Source organism: Prorops nasuta, unplaced genomic scaffold (genome assembly GCF_024137725.1).
Source record: "Prorops nasuta isolate Cenicafe-Biocafe unplaced genomic scaffold, Cenicafe_Pnas_1.2 PNAS00045, whole genome shotgun sequence".
Taxonomy (NCBI): domain Eukaryota; kingdom Metazoa; phylum Arthropoda; class Insecta; order Hymenoptera; family Bethylidae; genus Prorops; species Prorops nasuta.
Genome location: NW_027116842.1, coordinates 1,147,610 through 1,165,056, shown reverse-complemented (window position 1 = coordinate 1,165,056; position 17,447 = coordinate 1,147,610). Strand labels below are relative to the sequence as shown.

General features: G+C 32.4%; 1 protein-coding gene and 1 long non-coding RNA gene across 3 annotated transcripts in view; one reads left to right on the top strand and one right to left on the bottom strand.

Annotated features, from left to right (window-relative positions):
• nsl1 (non-specific lethal 1) overlaps positions 1–17,447 on the top strand; it is a 119,579-nt gene that overhangs the window by 19,718 nt on the left and 82,414 nt on the right. The window lies entirely within an intron of this gene.
• Positions 3,301–5,823, bottom strand: LOC136784058 (uncharacterized). Its single transcript, XR_010824361.1, has 6 exons — positions 5,482–5,823; positions 4,961–5,233; positions 4,455–4,554; positions 4,180–4,360; positions 3,752–3,834; positions 3,301–3,664 (listed from the first exon to the last, which is right to left on the bottom strand). It is a non-coding gene; the product is annotated as an uncharacterized lncRNA (long non-coding RNA).

Genomic DNA, 17,447 nt, shown 5'->3' with positions numbered 1-17,447 from the left:
CAGTTCCCACAATTTACCGATCTTTACATTTATAATATATGGAGGTATTGCATTGGATGGATCTATTCAGTATTACAAATCTTCAAGTTTTTATTATTATTTTCATTAAACACAACACTACTTTTTTCTAGATTTTTAATACTGAAACACCTGCAAGTCTTTGTTTACTAGGTCTCTGTTCTAAATTTAGTTAATTAAAAATATTTTTTTTACGGTATTGGTTTCAATTTCAGCTTATCATTTTGCCTGTTTCCCTGCCAAACTTGGGTTATTATTTTTTAAACCTTGCTAGTAAGAGAGTACAATGTAGAATACCGTAGAAACTTCTGCAGTTTATGAGGTTGGACCACTCTAGAATGTTGAAAAAAAAAGATTTTTTTTTGTTGCTTTAAAAGTTACGTAAGGGTTATCAAAATAACAGACTTGATTTTATCAAGATCTATCAAAATCTCTAAATCCCGAACAGCCGAATATTGAATTTTACCATAGTCAATCGTTGTCAAATCGAGTCGAGTTTGTGGTATTTCTGGCAAAAAGACCAAGTTGTATATACATTGGATGTTTCTGAGCATAAGCCAGGCCTTCTTGATAATGTTTTTAAAGTTGTGAAACTGATTTATGAAGAGTGAAAAAGTTATAATCATTTCAATCGTTGCTTTGGCAACTATAAGAAAAGTAGCAAAAAAAGTTTTAGTTAGACTGTGTGGGTTTTGGTATTAGAAATTATTTAAAGTGGCAAATCAATAGAGGTTGAAACCAATATTATTATTTGCTTATATAATGATGATCTTGCCATCGATTATGCATATTATTGATGCCGTAGGTATGACAAACGATCCTAGCAACTATAATTCTTGTCAGGAGTCTGATGCATAACGCAACAAGCCCGTGAAAAGATATCTGTCTCATGGGGATAAACAGGCAAGGATTAGCTTATAAATACTCAGTAAGCGAGCAGAGGAACGTAATACCAATCTGGAATGCCAAATGCATGCTACAGATATCGTTAAAGAAAGGTTAGACAAAATTTTGTGCAATTTATTAGTATTCATAACTTTAAACGCGTTTTTCTCAAATCCAAATTTTTAAAACGGCGAAAATAGAACTCAAACGAATCTCAATATTAATCGTTTTGAAAATTTTCCATTGTTTTACAAGTAGATTATTTAAAAAACTACGTATGAGGTTTTTACTTGCTCAGTTTTTTTGTTATTAACAATTATCTGCGAGTTTTTGGTTGAAATTTCTTAAGTTCTTTTTGAAAGCCACGCTGAATGCTGAAACATCAACATTTACAAAAAAAAGCTTACGTGTTTCTATAGCTGTTTATTTATCAAATTGAAAACTTTTTCGTTTTTTATTCTATGTTTAAAGTTGCAAAGGGTACGTTTTCGGTTGATTTTGATTACCCCTGTCACAACGAGACATTGGAAGAGATATTTCTTATGTCTGCTATTTTATTATGAATAATTATAAAAAATCTCGTTTTCAAGCTTAATTGTTGCTTCATAAAAATATACAAAGTATTACAATTGATCCTATGTTCTTGCTAAAATTAATTCTTAAATTGTCCTATTTTTTCCTTTAGAGTGGTCTAGCCCCTTAAATGTTCAGCTTTCAGTTTTCACAATATATTAAATCATTTCACTATATTTATCATGTTGAGATTGTTAAGCTTGAGTAATAAAAGTCTCTAAGTAAAATATCTATGATTTACTTTATATTTACTTAGTTGTGCCATTAAATACACAAATAAAGATACATTAAAATAATCTAAATACAAAAATATTAATAAATTTGAAAGGAGAAATCGAATTAGATACTAAGTATAATTATGTTTCATTTGTTGCTTAACAACCGTTTAAAATACACGTTTGACAAGGTATTCAATAATATATCACATCTATCCTATCATCATATATCAGCACATTAAGAATTATTTATAATTATTAATACAGTTAGACAAAACTATATAGTTATAATTTCAAAAATATATTCTGTTTATAAAATATCTCACAAAAAACAAGCTTTGCTTGTAAAAACATAGTGGCAAGTACATCAATCATCTAGCTTATACAGGCGGAATGTTATCACCGCACTTCCTTGAAAGAGATAATTCCTGAGACCTTTTTAAGCAAAACTCCGTTGTCCATTTTTAAATCTGGCCCCTAATTAAGAAAAGGTACAAGATAACATTTCGCGCGCCATTATGTATCACCTTTATGAATGTAATAGTATTGGTATGTTTGTGTGACAAGTGAGAGAGAGATCAGAGAGAAGTTGCTGCTGACTTTTCGCTCTCTCCTTTTATTGATTATTTCGGAATCGGTGAGAAGCTGCTGCCGGTTTGCTGTTTTGTCTTTATATTGATGAATGGGAAATTATGAAATTTAATTCGCGTTCTTGCACAAAAACTAACGCGTACGTCTAATTTACTTACGGAGAATCTTGATTAAATGTTATTGTACGTCCTCATACAATTTAATTATTTGGCATCGAAAATTAAATTGTGTGAAGACGTGCAATAACATTTAATCAAGATTCTCCGTAAGTAAATTAGACGTACGCGTTAGTTTTTGCACGAGAACGCGAATTAAATTTCATAATTTCCCATTCATCAATATAAAGGCAAAATAGCAAACCGGCAGCAGCTTCTCACCGATTCCGAAATAATCAATAAAAGGGGAGAGCGAAAAGTCAGCAGCAACTTCTCTCTGATCTCTCTCACTCTCACTTGTCACACATACGTACCAATACTACTACATTCATAAAGGTAATACATAATGGCGCGCAAAATGTTATCTTTTACCTTTTCTTAACCAGGGGCTAGATTTAAAAATGGACAACGGAGTTTTGTTTAGAAAGGTTTTAGGAATCACCTCTTTCAAGGAAGTGCGATGTTAACCTTCCACCCTGATACTAACTCTAGTATATTCAAGCACTAATGAGAAACCTCATCTATGACGCCATCTAGCAAAGCACTTAGTAAATGATGTAGCTTGATTACCAAGCTTTGATCGAGATTAGGCCACGCTTGTATTGCAAGCAGTGAAGGAATATTACTGTTTAAATATCTTTATATCAAAACCAGATAAATTTTTAAAAATTATATTGAATATTATTTTTAAAAAATGTTACATGGAAATAGAATAAAAAACTCAAATTTTTCTCTTTTTTCAAAAGAACCTTGCAGCATCATTTTGTTGATTAATACAATTTATGATAATAAAAATGAGAAAAAAAACGCAAACTATATATTTTTAATTATCTGATTGTTGTTTTCTATTTTTATATCCTCCTTCTCGGTCTCTAGCACGAGCCAAATATTTACTTTTCATTGTTATAACAAGTGAATCAGGTATAGAAAACTTGTGTTTAACAATATCTTTAATGAGAAAGTAAATATAAGTTACTATATTACTGATATAATTGCGTATAACGTAATAATATTATTGTATATAAATAAGATAACTATTTTATACTTTTTTTTTAATTTTTGGAAAGTTAGCGTATTTTTGAATCTCAGCTTTTCTTTTTTTTTGTAGAATTCTCCAGCTCGACTATATTTTAGTTGTATCTCCATTTTCATTATGTATGGAATTATTTCCATAATGGCGTGGTATGATTTCTCCGATCCATATTGTGACACTTGTATAATGTGTTTCTAAAATAAAAAATACTTTTACTTTTTAACAAAAGATAAATATATTTTTATAAATTTTAAATACTTGCGTAATCCACAGAAACTTACAAAAGCGTCTGCTTTTTCCTCGTATTCTAAAATTTTCTCTAATTTGTTAAGCTCTTCAATGGTAGCCACTGCTAGTGTTATTCCTAAAATCATTTTTTCTTTTTTCTTTTAATGAACTTCTTTTGTTGTTCAATAATACACTATTAAATTTATGACTTTCAACATTATCAAACCTTTCTCTAAGTCGTATAAAATACTATTCTTTACGCCAAGAATACTTGTAATTATTCATTCTACATCTTTTAAAAAAACTGCAAGGTAGAATTTTTAGTTACAAATTCAATGAATTTTATTATACTTTATTCTACTGCAATAAATTATGAATTTAAATTTTATTAATCATATAAATCAATTTTCTATATAAAGATGACTTAATTTGAAAACATTTAGCTATAATGATTGAAATTCTGTAATATTATTTAACTTACCACAATTATGAACATTGTCTTCACAAATTTCATCTTGAGGCTCATTTGAACCTGTGTGGGTTATTTGTTTTTTTTTTGTTCCCGTTTCTATGCATTATCATACTATCAATCGAGGAGAAGGATTCACTTAAATTTTTATTTCTTCCTTGAGATTCATCAGACTTATTTAAATCATCTACAACTAAAATATAAATTCAATTATATATAAGAAAAGTGCATGTAACTATTATGTGTGCAATATTGTAGAGCTATATACCAAAAAGAGGTTTACTTACTTTTAAATGTACCTGGCATTTCATTGTTCACTTTTTGTTGCATACACATTGTCGGTTTTGTATGCTCGATCTAAACGTCTCATAGCTTGTTCACATATACCTAATAAATAAAATAAATTATAACGATATAAAAATATTATTTGTAATTTGGTAATAAAAAGTTCCATACTTAACAACTAGTAATCTATCAATGAAATAATCTTATTTGAATAGACATTACTTCAGAATGAACTTTTAAATTTATTAGAATAATTGCAAGCAAGATAATATAACTTTAATAATTCCTTTCGTAATCACTAAAAAGTTACAAAAATCTAAAGAACTATTTTCATATTGTAACTGCGTAGCTTAGTAAAATTGATATATTCTACTCGCAACAGTATTACAAGTGTATACAAAATTTCAAAGCTATATTTGCATTAATGTAAACAGAACTCCTTGAGTTATGCATTCATAATTAAAACCGTATAACTAATTCAATTTTTTAAAAAACAACGATTACATACAAGTCACTTGTAAAATTTTAATTGGATAAGATTTCCATTCAGGATTGTACTTCTTACATCCTTTCATATATTTATCAACGAATTGATATTCCTTCATAGGTGGATATTTTGTATGCCATCCTTCTGCTGTACAAATAATCCATTGTTTATATACTATGTCTACTGAATCACAAGCAATTCCCTTCTTTGTTTGAGACTTCTCTTTTGCAATAAAAGAAACAATTACAAATTTAGTCTTCTCTGCAAAGAAGTTGGGTACTCTAAATCTTTTATCTAAAATATAATATTATTTATTAATATTTAATATTTTAATTTATATTATAAGGCGTATTGCAATTAACATATTTTTATAACATTTCGTTTGCAATAATATATAATAATCAAGAGGAGTAAAAAGATAAATATCAATGTTTGCATGTTTGTAAGAATTAGAATATTTATCGTTATTATAACCTGCATTTTACATGCCTCTTAAGAAAAGTAAATAGTTTATTAATCGTATAAAATTTATATATATTTACCTGCTGTTACTATAAAAAGGAAATTGAACAATATAATCGTCGAATAACCAATTATTTTTCAATGAATATAACTATGTTGAAGATCGGAGGTGTGTTGGTGTTAGCGGTCCAGGTTTCTTGGGCCACCTCGCTCAGCAAACTCTCCGTCTCTGTTCCACACTCTCCACTTTAGCATAACGCCGCCAGATGGCAGCCTCGCGGAGTGTTCTCGATAGTTAAATTTTACCCGTACATTCTATAACTCAGCGAGCCGCGCTAGCTCGCAGCTCTCGATCACTCGAAGCTAGGGCCGTCCTTTCGATTACTCGAGGCTAAGGTCGTGCTCCTATCTATTCCTTTCGTTATTACAGTGCTCTTAGCACTATTGTATTATACGATTTCGGAATCTTTTTCCTTTAGTTTACAAATAACCCATCTGCCTATACCACTTTGGTTGCGCAGTGTAATTCCTATTCTTCTATCCTTTAACCTCATTGACTTCTGCTTTGGAAGCCATACCGGGTCAAATCTCTCACAAAGCACAAGAAATGCGTCGCGCGTCGATAGAAATGGGTATAGCGTGGCTAATTTGGCTATAGGCTGCACCAGTTTCATTTGTGTTTTGCATGCATATGTGTTGTTGTATACAATATGCAACATACTATGTATATGTAAAATCTTCTTACTTTGCTGAATTAACTCCATTTATACTATATACATATAATATTTTCTATGTAGTTCTTAACTATTTAAAAATTGTATAATATACATATGAGCATCCAATTTTACTGGGGTACATTTGCTTTTTATTCTTTCAGCAGAACATTCGAATTCTTCATTAGATGCAAATCTTGAAGCCTTCCAAATTCCAACCATAGATGAAGGACAAGATTCAAAAAAGCTATTTTCTAGTTTTTTTATTTTTGAGCCACTAATACAAAAATCCTTATTCTCATGTACAAAAATTTTGTTGATAACAATAATTTTATTATTATCTAATAAAACGATATTATCAGGCAAGGAATTGCTAATTATAAAATTGTCCTTTATTTTTATGTGTTTCAATTCCTCAGTATTCCGAACGACTTTTTTTCTACCAAATATTTTTATATCTGAATTTCTTAAAGTAATTTTTTCGGAAAAAGTCGATTCATATTTTCCGAGACGTTTCAAAACTTGAACATGTGGAGAAGGGGAATGAACCATTTGTTTTAAATATCCTAAAAAGTTTTCAAAAGGTAATGCTGATATGTTTGATATCGATGTATGAAAATATTTCACATCATCAGCAAGGTGAATTAAATTATGTGAAAGTTCATTACTTTAGGGTCTAAACCAAAATGAGTTTCCATTGATATAAAAAATTCACGTAACAAATTATTTATTTGCCATTTGTATATACTATTCAGTAATCTTACTTTCATCAGAAAGAATACGATAAGCAGTCACTAATAATAAAAGATGTTTATATTATCTTCGTTAAATATATTTTTCATTAGTATAAAGCTACAAAAAAAAAGAAACCATCTATGTTGAGTGACCTCCAATTAGCTTAGTCATACATATCCAAATTCTTTTTTTGAAACTCAATCGGTATAGATGGTTTTCTAAATTTCTCTATGTATTTATTAGTTTCTCGACGATGAATAGTATGCATAGATTTTTTAACGTGTAATCACCATAAATCCATTTCTCAAGTAAGGATTTCATCACATCCAAACATAGTAGATGCATGTACTGGAGAGCAACATCACGCACTAAGTCCAGCCCCGGAATTTCTGTTAATGAAATTGTTATCCCTTCTTGATGATGTTGAATCTGACTTTTGGAATCAAAAGCCTGCTTTGTTCGAGCAGGACAGTTTACATCAGGATAAACTCTTTTTTTATTGATATGTACATCTTTTGTAGTACATCGTTCACAACTTTAGAAACTGCCGTGCCCTTTTACTCATTTAATAAATGATCTTGCAGGAGTATCGCATATAAAAGCTTTAATTATAAATTGATACTTCTTTAATCCAATAACCAAACCATTTTTTACCAAATTTGTTGACTCTCACAAAATGTGATAAGAAATCATTTGAATTGGTTGATTTTGAATCTCCATAATATATAGCAATCAGAAATGGTTTTGAATTATATTTTGTATTGTAAATTAAACCAAGTATAGGCCAAAACTACTTATTTGAATGGTTAAAAAGTCATCCACCATCTATATTTATTAATATTTCAATATTTCGTTCGTCGTGTGTGTACCATTTGGTATTTGATTTCGTAAGTTTTTCTGTATACCATTATATATGTAAAATTCAGTAGAATTTTTTAAACTACTTATAATTTTAATATCATATGTTGATGATCTGGGTATACTTAATAGTGCTGCTTGCGTTTGAGGGAGCTCACTGTGGCCATCACTTCTTAGTATTTGTAATTAATCTTCACAGCTTTTCTTGTTAAAGTAGGCTTATGGTCTTTTACTCACTTTTTAATTTGTGTTAAAAATGATTCTGCTGAAGCTTGTGTATTATTCGTTTGTGCTTCTAAATTTTCAATTTCGCCCTCAATTTCGAATGAAGCTGATGAATTTGTAATTGCTGAAAAAGTTTATACAAATTATTTACGAAAATTATTTATTTTTAAACTATATTTTTAATTATAAATAAAAGCAATAAAAAAATACTACACATTTTCATTCCTAGATTTAATTTTCAAATGCTGAAATGAAGTAAAAATGTGTTATTAATGAAAGTATATCAAAATTTATACTCTAAAAGGTTAATAACAAATATAACTTACTTATTTCCAAATCAATATTATCTTGAAAAATATTGTGCACCTCTTCCACAACCGAGTCGAAACATTTGGTCTGACTTTAACCTAAAATTTAGTTCAAAAACAGGCCTCTAGATTTTACAATAGTGACCTGCATTTGGACTATTTAGGGTCAAAACCAAGTCTTATAATCTGGTTGTGACTTATCTGAGTAGGCTTAAATAAGGACATGGTTACTAAAATTACTTCGGCTGTGTTCAGATTAAGAATTAAATTAAAAAATGATTATTGAAAGTGTAGATAGGTCATGTAGCAAACATTTATACGTCGAGATATGTACGGTAAATCTAATCTGATCCTTATATAAATGAGAAGTTTAACACTTTTGAGAGAATTGACCCGGCCACCCCAGTCTAGACCTAGATTGAGTAACCCTGATCTGGTTCCGCTCTGGACGTATTTAAGTATATCGCGAAAAAATAATTTGGGAGCGAGATCGCTCCGCGCGGTAGCCACCTAGTGTCGGCGAGTAGAAGTTGGGAAAATTTAGTTTAAAATCAAACCAAATTTATAGCATAACCTTTTTTTGGTCTAATGTAGTTGAAAACTATACCAAATTTTAGTATAACCTTCTTTTCATCTAATGTAGTTCAAAAGTAGACCAAATTTGTAGTAAATAAATTTGTCATGGCCTATTTTTGATCTACAAAATATTTCGAATAGGTCAATATCAGGTCTGATTAGATCGAAATAAGATCTTTGCTTTGTATCGGCATTGCAAAAATATCAAAGGAATTAGACTATAAGCAGGGCAAATTTTTCGACTCGGGCAAACAAGGTAAAATCATAGTTTTGGTTTTTTCCTGATTAGTCATAAATAGATGCAAAACTAGGTCTTACTATTTAGGTCAAAAGAAGAACTTGATGTCCTGGTTTTATTTTATTCAATGGAAGTAATATTAGATTAAAAGAAGGCTTTTAATTAGTTATCCAATTTTATTATATAAATATTGCATATTGGAATATTTAGTCGTTTACAAAATAAAGATATAAATGTATAACAATTTTCGTAAATGTTAGTAAATAAAGAAAGTAAAATTGATAAAGTATCTTAATTTTCGGTTTGACGATTATTCATTTCATTTTTATTTTTTAGTGATTTTAATTTTTTTGACGACGATTGTGAACAAATTTTATTAAGGTGTTTTGTATATTCCTTTTTGTTAATATCAGCATTTATTGCTTTAATGTAATCTAAAGAAAAAATTAATCAAATTAAATATTTTTATATTAACAAAAATGTGAAATTAATATATAAAGTAATTAAACTTACTATAAACTCCATAAAAAATATTATGATTCATTCCCACCGTTCCGCGGCAACCTTTGGTAGAAAAATATTTTAAATTTGATCCAAATATTTCCACTATAATTTCTGTGCATGATTTTCTCCATGTCTTGTAATAATTGTATCTGATTTTTATTGCATTTAATCTGTTATGGTTTATAAATATCTTGCTGTTTTCATCCAGTTCAACCTGTTTGAAGTAGCAGCAATAAGAGTAAATATACATGTTGTATTAGTGAACAAATAAATTATAGTATAAATGAAGCATTCATGATTGAAATATACATACCTTTCTTGGCCCCTGTGTTAGTGCATCTTTCTGAATTTGAAAAATTATTTAAAATGTTTTAAATTAAAAAAAATAAAATTTTTAAGTAAACAAAATTTTTGCATACCGTTGATAATGCTGAACTATTATTTTTTAAATTTCTTTGATATATTTCCCTTAAACGAGTTACAAATCTTTGTAACAAATCAATTGTCTCCATTGACACTGAAAACAAATTTTTATTACTAAACTTCATTAAAAAATGTTATTAATGTGTAAAATTATATTACCATCAGGAACAATAAATGTTGACTCAGTATTATTATCATCATCCTTTTGATTAATTTGCATTACTGAGTCCTTCGTGCTTGTTGAACCACAAAAAGAAGTTTCACTTTCATATTGTATATTATGCTCTTTGCTGAGTTCTGTCATATTTGTCAGATTCATAGCTTTACAATTATTCGTAACATTCTCAATAGTTTTCTTCTTTGGTTTTATTTCTATCCTATTACTGGTTAGAGCCTTTTTATTTCCATGAAAAATATTGATATCTTTTATAATATTTTCATTTGCATTTTTAGTAGGTGCCTTTTTGATTTTATTATCTTACTTTTTTAAACTTTGTACTTGACCTCTAGTCATTATATTACCATCAGGAGACATAAAAGTCGAGTCAGTATTATTATTATCATCCTTATGATTAATTTGCATTACGGAACACTCAGAACTTGTTGTACAATTAAAAGGATTTTCACTTTCATATTGTACCTTATGCTCTTCACTGAGTTCTGTCATATTTGTCAGATTTATTGTTTTACAATTATTTGCAACATTCTCATCAGTTTTCTTTTTTGGTTTTATTTCTATTCTATTACTGATTGAAGTATTTTTATTTTTATGAAAAATATTTCTATCTGTTAGTATAGTTTCCTCTATATTTTTAATAGTGACCTTTTTATTTTTGTTGTCTTTCTTTGTTAAATTTTGTAACTTACCTCGCGTCATAGTACTTGTTTCTGAAAATGCTTGCTCTTCGGATGATATAATTTCACCAGTGTTTTTATTGACCAAAGTCATTTAAAGTTTTTCTTTATTATCTGAAATAAAATTAATATGGTAAGTTTGACTAAAAGGTAGAATATGAAAGTGGGTAACATGTAATTCTTCTTATTACTTTTACATTGATATTATGTTAATAAGTGGATGCAAAACTTACCATCAAATTGAAGAATTTTTCCATTATAATAAAGAATTTTCCCCATAATATCTTTGTAAGGAATCTGCGTTATAAAACCTCTGCAAAAGCGTCTTGGAAGAATTACAGTATCAATTACAGATTGCTTTTTCGATTCCGTCCAAAAAATTAAAGCAAACTTCTTCACCATTTTGTGCACTGTTTCTAGGAAGAAAATTATTAAAATAGAAATTTCAGTCTCATGTTCAACTTATACTTTCTTTGATTTCCATCAGTTCATCATTATGAAAACCGTTTTCACTCGATAAAAAAATAGAAATGATTGATTACTCACTTATATTCTAGGCAGGTACCTCTATTTCACACTTGGAATTTGGAAAGATTTCTATGAGACTCGTTTATACGAAGGAGCACAATACTTCATAAAATAAGGCTCCAACAAAAAAGAATTAATTTTTGCAATAAAGCCATTGAAATAATTGTGTTTCAAAAATACAACGTTATAGATAGTCACTAACTGATGATGACCTACAGGCACCTACAGGATAGACTCATAAGTGTTACGTGACAAATAATAATACCAAATGGCGCCACATGGCATCCCCTCCACACGCTGCAAACCACTCTATAGCTTCCATACCCTATCCGATTGTCCCTACTTTGGCACAATGCCGCCAGATGGCCGCCTCACAAGTGTTTCTTTGGCAACCTGTGATATAGGTTAGAATAAACTATGCTTACCATTAAGATACTATACTAATGTAACTACAATATACTATGTAAGAAACTATAGCAATGCGACGACAGCGCCAATGAAGGACGACTGTAAAACTATGTATCTTCATACTCTCTCTTCCTTCCGGCTTCTTCACGAAAGAAGACATGTTCGACTGATTACTGTGACCGAATAGCGAAAAATAAAGAAAAGCAATGGCTGACATTGGAAACGAGTGATATCTTACATATAGTCCCAGTCTACACAAAGTATAGTGGCCTGTAACAGAAGAGCCACATTGGTGACCTCAACGTTATCCAAACGGATCCAAAATTCTGACACTCCTCATAGAAGATCACACAAAGAATGACTCTGGACAGAGCTCCTGTTGCCAACGATGAGAAAAACCCTCAACAACACGAAGCAGCAAAGGACGAAATAGAAACTCCTCTAAGTTCAAGAGATGAAAAATTCATACGCCGAAACATGGATGAAAATGTCTCGATGACCACGATATTCAAGCTACCGCCATTTTGGAGGCAAAACCCAAAAATTTGGTTCATACAAGCGGAAGCACAATTCCATGCACGCAATATACGCGGCAATAATACAAAGTATTATCAAGTAATAGCATCTCTTGAAGGAGAAGTTCTGGAACAGGTAGCTGACGTCATATCATCTCCGCCTGAAGAAGAAAAATACCAATATTTGAAGCAATCTCTGATAAAATGTTTCTCAGTGTCCAAGGAGAAGTAATTAACACGTCTGCTCACAGGCTGAGAGCTAGGTGAAAAGAAAGCATCTCAGTTGTTATGAGAGATGAACAATTTAGCAGAAGGCAAATCTAAGCAAAGAAGCATTGAGATCTCTCTGGATGAGGCAATTACCTGCAAATGTCTGCTGTATACTATCTGCCAGTTCTTGCATAGACATAGTTCCTCTAACTGAAATAGCAGATAAAATAATGGACTCCAACCCAGCGTATACTGTGCTTTCTACACAAGCACAAGACATCAGTGAGGTATCCAGGTCAGAAGCTGAAAGAAAAAACACATTAGAGGAGAAGATAACGGAACTTACCTCAGCAATCAAAGATCTGACAAGAAAGGTAGATCAATCAAGAGGAAGATCTTGCTCACGTAGCAAACCAACGCAAAAACCAGAGGATAAAGACTCCAAAACAATCTGCTACTACCACAAAAAGTTTGGAGAAAAATCAAACAAATGTACCAAATCTTGTGCATATGAAAGCAAGCAGGAAAACTAAAACTGCTGTCGTTAACGTGCAAAGTTGACGACAGCAACAAAATAAAATTGCCAGAGGAATGTAGACTACATGTGTACGACAAATCCAATCACACCAAATATCTCATTGATTCAGGATCAGTGATTACCGTTGTACCACCAGCGTCTAGTCAAGAAAAGAAGTCTATGGGACAATTCAACTTGTACGCGGCAAATGGAAGTATAATAAAAACTTTTGGAACAAGGATTCTCCATCTCAATCTGGGACTCCAGAGATCATTCAAATGGCAGACCATCATAGCAGACGTAAAAACTCCCATAATAGGAGCAGATATGATTACCTACTACGGTTTGCTGATTGATATTAAAAACAAAAAGCTAATTGATACCACAACCTCTCTAATCACAAAAGGTGAGATGGTAGAAACATCAATTCACTCAATCTCAACAATACAACCAAATGGAAATCATGCTGACATACTTTATGAATTTGCAGAGATTACCAAACCTTTTCCACAAAACAAAAAGGTTTCATCAGTTCACCATTACATATTAACCACTGGACCGCCAGTCCCAGACCGCCCAAGGAAATAGGCAGGAGAAAAATTAAAGCAGCAAGATCAGAGATCAATTATCTGCTAGAACAGGGATATATCCGTCCATCGAGCAGCCCGTGGTCAAGCCCTATACACATGTAACCTAAGAAGGATACAAGCTGGAGATTGTGCGGTGACTACCGTAAGTTAAATGCAGCAACAGTGCCAAACAGATATTCGCCACCACTAATAAAAGATGTGTTACAGAAGCTGCATGGCAAGCGTGTATTTTCAACAATTGATCTGCACAAAGCCTAGCACCAAATACCCATGGCGCAGGAGGACATACAAAAAACTGCTATAACCACACCCTTTGGTTTGTACGAATATGTGGTTATGCCCTTTGGTTTGCGCAACGCCACTCAGACATTTCAAAGATACGTGGACTCAGTGTTCCGTGATTTAGACTTCGTTTTCTGTTATGTGGATGATATAATCATCATGTCAGAAACACACGAGGAACACAGAAATCATCTTCGTACAGTATTCACCAGGCTCAAGCAGGAATACCTGACAATTAATGAAAACAAGTGCAATCTGGGGAAGGAAGAAGTAACATTTTTGGGTTACACAATTAACAAATATGGTTTCAAACCTCCTCAAGAAAGAATAGAGGCCATAACTATTTACCCAAAACCTAAGACTGCAAGAATTAAGAAGATTCTTAGGAATAGTCAATTATTATAGAAGATGCATTCCAAATGCAGCAACCACACAGGCGCCTCTCAATGAACTTCTAAAAGAATGAAAAAAGAATAATAGAAGGCCTGTACCATGGACAGCAGAATCTGAAAAGGCATTTAAAAACATTCAGCACTCAATCGAGTCAGTAGCACTAATGTCCTTTCTGTCACCTTCAGCACAGCTAGCATTAACCACTGATGCATCAGACTACGCAATAGGAGCTTCATTAGAACAAAAAGTGGACAATAATTGGACACCTGTGGGATTCTTCTCTAGAAAGCTAAGCACAAGTAAAAAAAATTACAGTGCCTATGACCGTGAACTGTTAGCAATATTTGCATCTATCAAATTCTTTCAGCATCAACTGGAGTGTCGTAATTTCATAGTTCGCACAGACCATAAACCATTGCTGTATGCTTTTAAACAGAAAACAGAACGAGCATCTCCAAGACAGCTAAGGCAGTTGGACTACATAGGCCAGTTCACAACAGAGCTAGTATACATCAAAGGAGATGAGAATCAAGCAGCAGATGCATTATCAAGAATAAATACGATAGGAATGCCAACGGTATTGACACCTGAAATGATAAAAGAAGAGCAGGAGAAAGACCAGGAAATAAAAAACATACAAAAAGAATCCTCACTTAAGCTGCAACACCTTACAGCGGAACCTGGCACATTAAATTCTGCGACATATCTTTAGGTATTGTTAGACCGTACATACCAGAATCACTCAGAAAAAAAACTTTTGAGGTAGTGCATAATATCTCACATCCAAGTGGCAGCGCAACAAGTAGACTCCTGAAAGAAAAATATATATGGCCTGGGATAAGAAAGGAATGCACCTAACTGGTCAAGAAACTGTTTAAATGGTCAACGAGCAAAGGTTCATCGACATAACAAATCAGCTCCCAATCACATACAGATGCCAGATGCAAGATTTAACCATATACACATGGATATAATAATTCTTCCAGAGGTATATCAATACAGATATTGTTTAACAATTATCGACAGATTCTCTAGGTGGCCTACTGCTATACCTCTGAAGGAAACATCCGTTGAAACCATTGCCAAAGCAACCATGACTCACTGGATCAGCCAATATGGAACACCTTTAACCATTACCACTGATCAGGGACCGCAATTTGAGGCAGCACTATTTAGAGCACTCACTAACTTAATTGGCGCACAGAGGATCAGGACCACACCATATCATCCAGCATCCAACGGCATCATTGAAAGATGGCATAGGTCACTTAAAGCAGCTTTAATGTGCAGTCCCTCAATTCCATGGACTGAACTATTGCCAATGGCACTTCTAGGGCTAAGAACGGCATACAAAGAAGAACTAGGTGCTTCACCAGCAGAATTACTCTATGGTACCACTCTACGTATTCCTGGTGAGTTCTTCGTACATCAAGAATTGGCTGCAGAAAACCTGAAATCTTCGTCAACCGGCATAGGAAAATCATGAGAGGTCTTCGACCAACTCCCACAGCTCACCATATAAAATCACGCATTTTTCAATTGAAGAATCTTTCCACTTGTGATTATGTCTTCATCAGGTCAGATCACGTAAAAGCACCTTTAGAACCTCCATATAGAGACCCATATCAAGTCCTGGAGAGAATTAATGATCGCATCTACAAAATAAAGGCAGAGGGAGAAGAAAAATGCATCTCAACTGACAGATTAAAACCTGCATTTATTTCCAAAGATAGCACTGAAGACGAGATAGAGAGACAAGAAGACTGCAAACCACATCAATGGGGAAACCTCATGGATAAACCAATACAAACGTACAAAAAGAAAAAAGTAACATTTATCAGTTAATTATATCATAATTACTTAGGGGGGAATGGTTGTGGCAACCTGTGATATAGGTTAGAACAAACTATACTTACCATTAAGATATTATACTAATGTAACTACAATATACTATGTAAGAAACTATAGCAATGCGACGACAGCGCCAATGAAGGACGACTGTAAAACTATGTATCTTCATACCCTCTCTTCCTTCCGGTTTCTTCACGAAAGAAGACATGTTCAAATGATTACTGTGACCGAATAGCGAAAAATAAAGAAAAGCAATGGCTGACATTGGAAACGAGTGATATCTTACATATAGTCCCAGTCTACACAAAGTATAGTGGCCTGTAACAGAAGAGCCACATTTCTCGCTAGTTAAATTTTGCTTGAGATGTATTTAAGAACGCGAGCTGCGCCAGGTCGCTCTCTCTCTCTCTCTCTCTCTCTCTCTCGATTTCGTCGAACCTAGGGACTCTGATCCCTATTTCCTTTTTGAAGTGCACTAGCATCGTCTTCACCTTATTCCAGGACCTTGTTCCTACTTATCCTTTTCACATCTCTCGATTACTCGAAGCTAGGACCGTATTCTCGATTCACTCAAGGCTAAGAACGTGTTCCACTTATCTATTTTCTTTATTCAGTGCTCGTAGCACTATTGTATTATTATGATTTCGGAACCCTTTTCCTTTAGTTTACAACTAACCCATCTGCGTATACCACTTTGGTTGCGCAGTCTTACTCCTATCCTTCTATTCTTCAACCTTATTGACTTCCTCTGCTTTGCAAGCCATACCGGGTCAAATGTCTCGCAAATTATTTTTAACCCAGAATAGAGTCTCCGGAACACAAAAAAAATATATATATGTATATGTACTTGTGTGTCATGTTCCGAATTAATAATTTTACTTTTTAAGTTCAAAAAGTAACGAATTGAACATTACTTGCAAAATTGAGTAAGAAAAAGATCAAAATATTGAAAAAAAATGCGTATTTCACGATAATTTCACCTTTAAACCACACTCTTGAATGCGCCATTTTGAATGTTTGAAATTATGCTCCAGGGTATTTTGGAACGAATACCATTGCCACATTTAAGCATGGTTGCGATACTTTCAATGGCCCTTTTCGTACCAAAAACATGTGAGATTTTGGAAAAATTCTTGTTTTTTCTTACATTCTCTAATGTACATTTTCCATTTAACTTGATAGGCCAAATCTGACAATGGTATTCGAAAGCTGAGATTCTAAGTATTTAAAAACACTATTTCAGAAAATGTTTATATGATGCTTTTTTATGTATATATTTAGTGTCGAAGATGATGTAAAAAAAATGTCTGCCCCTTC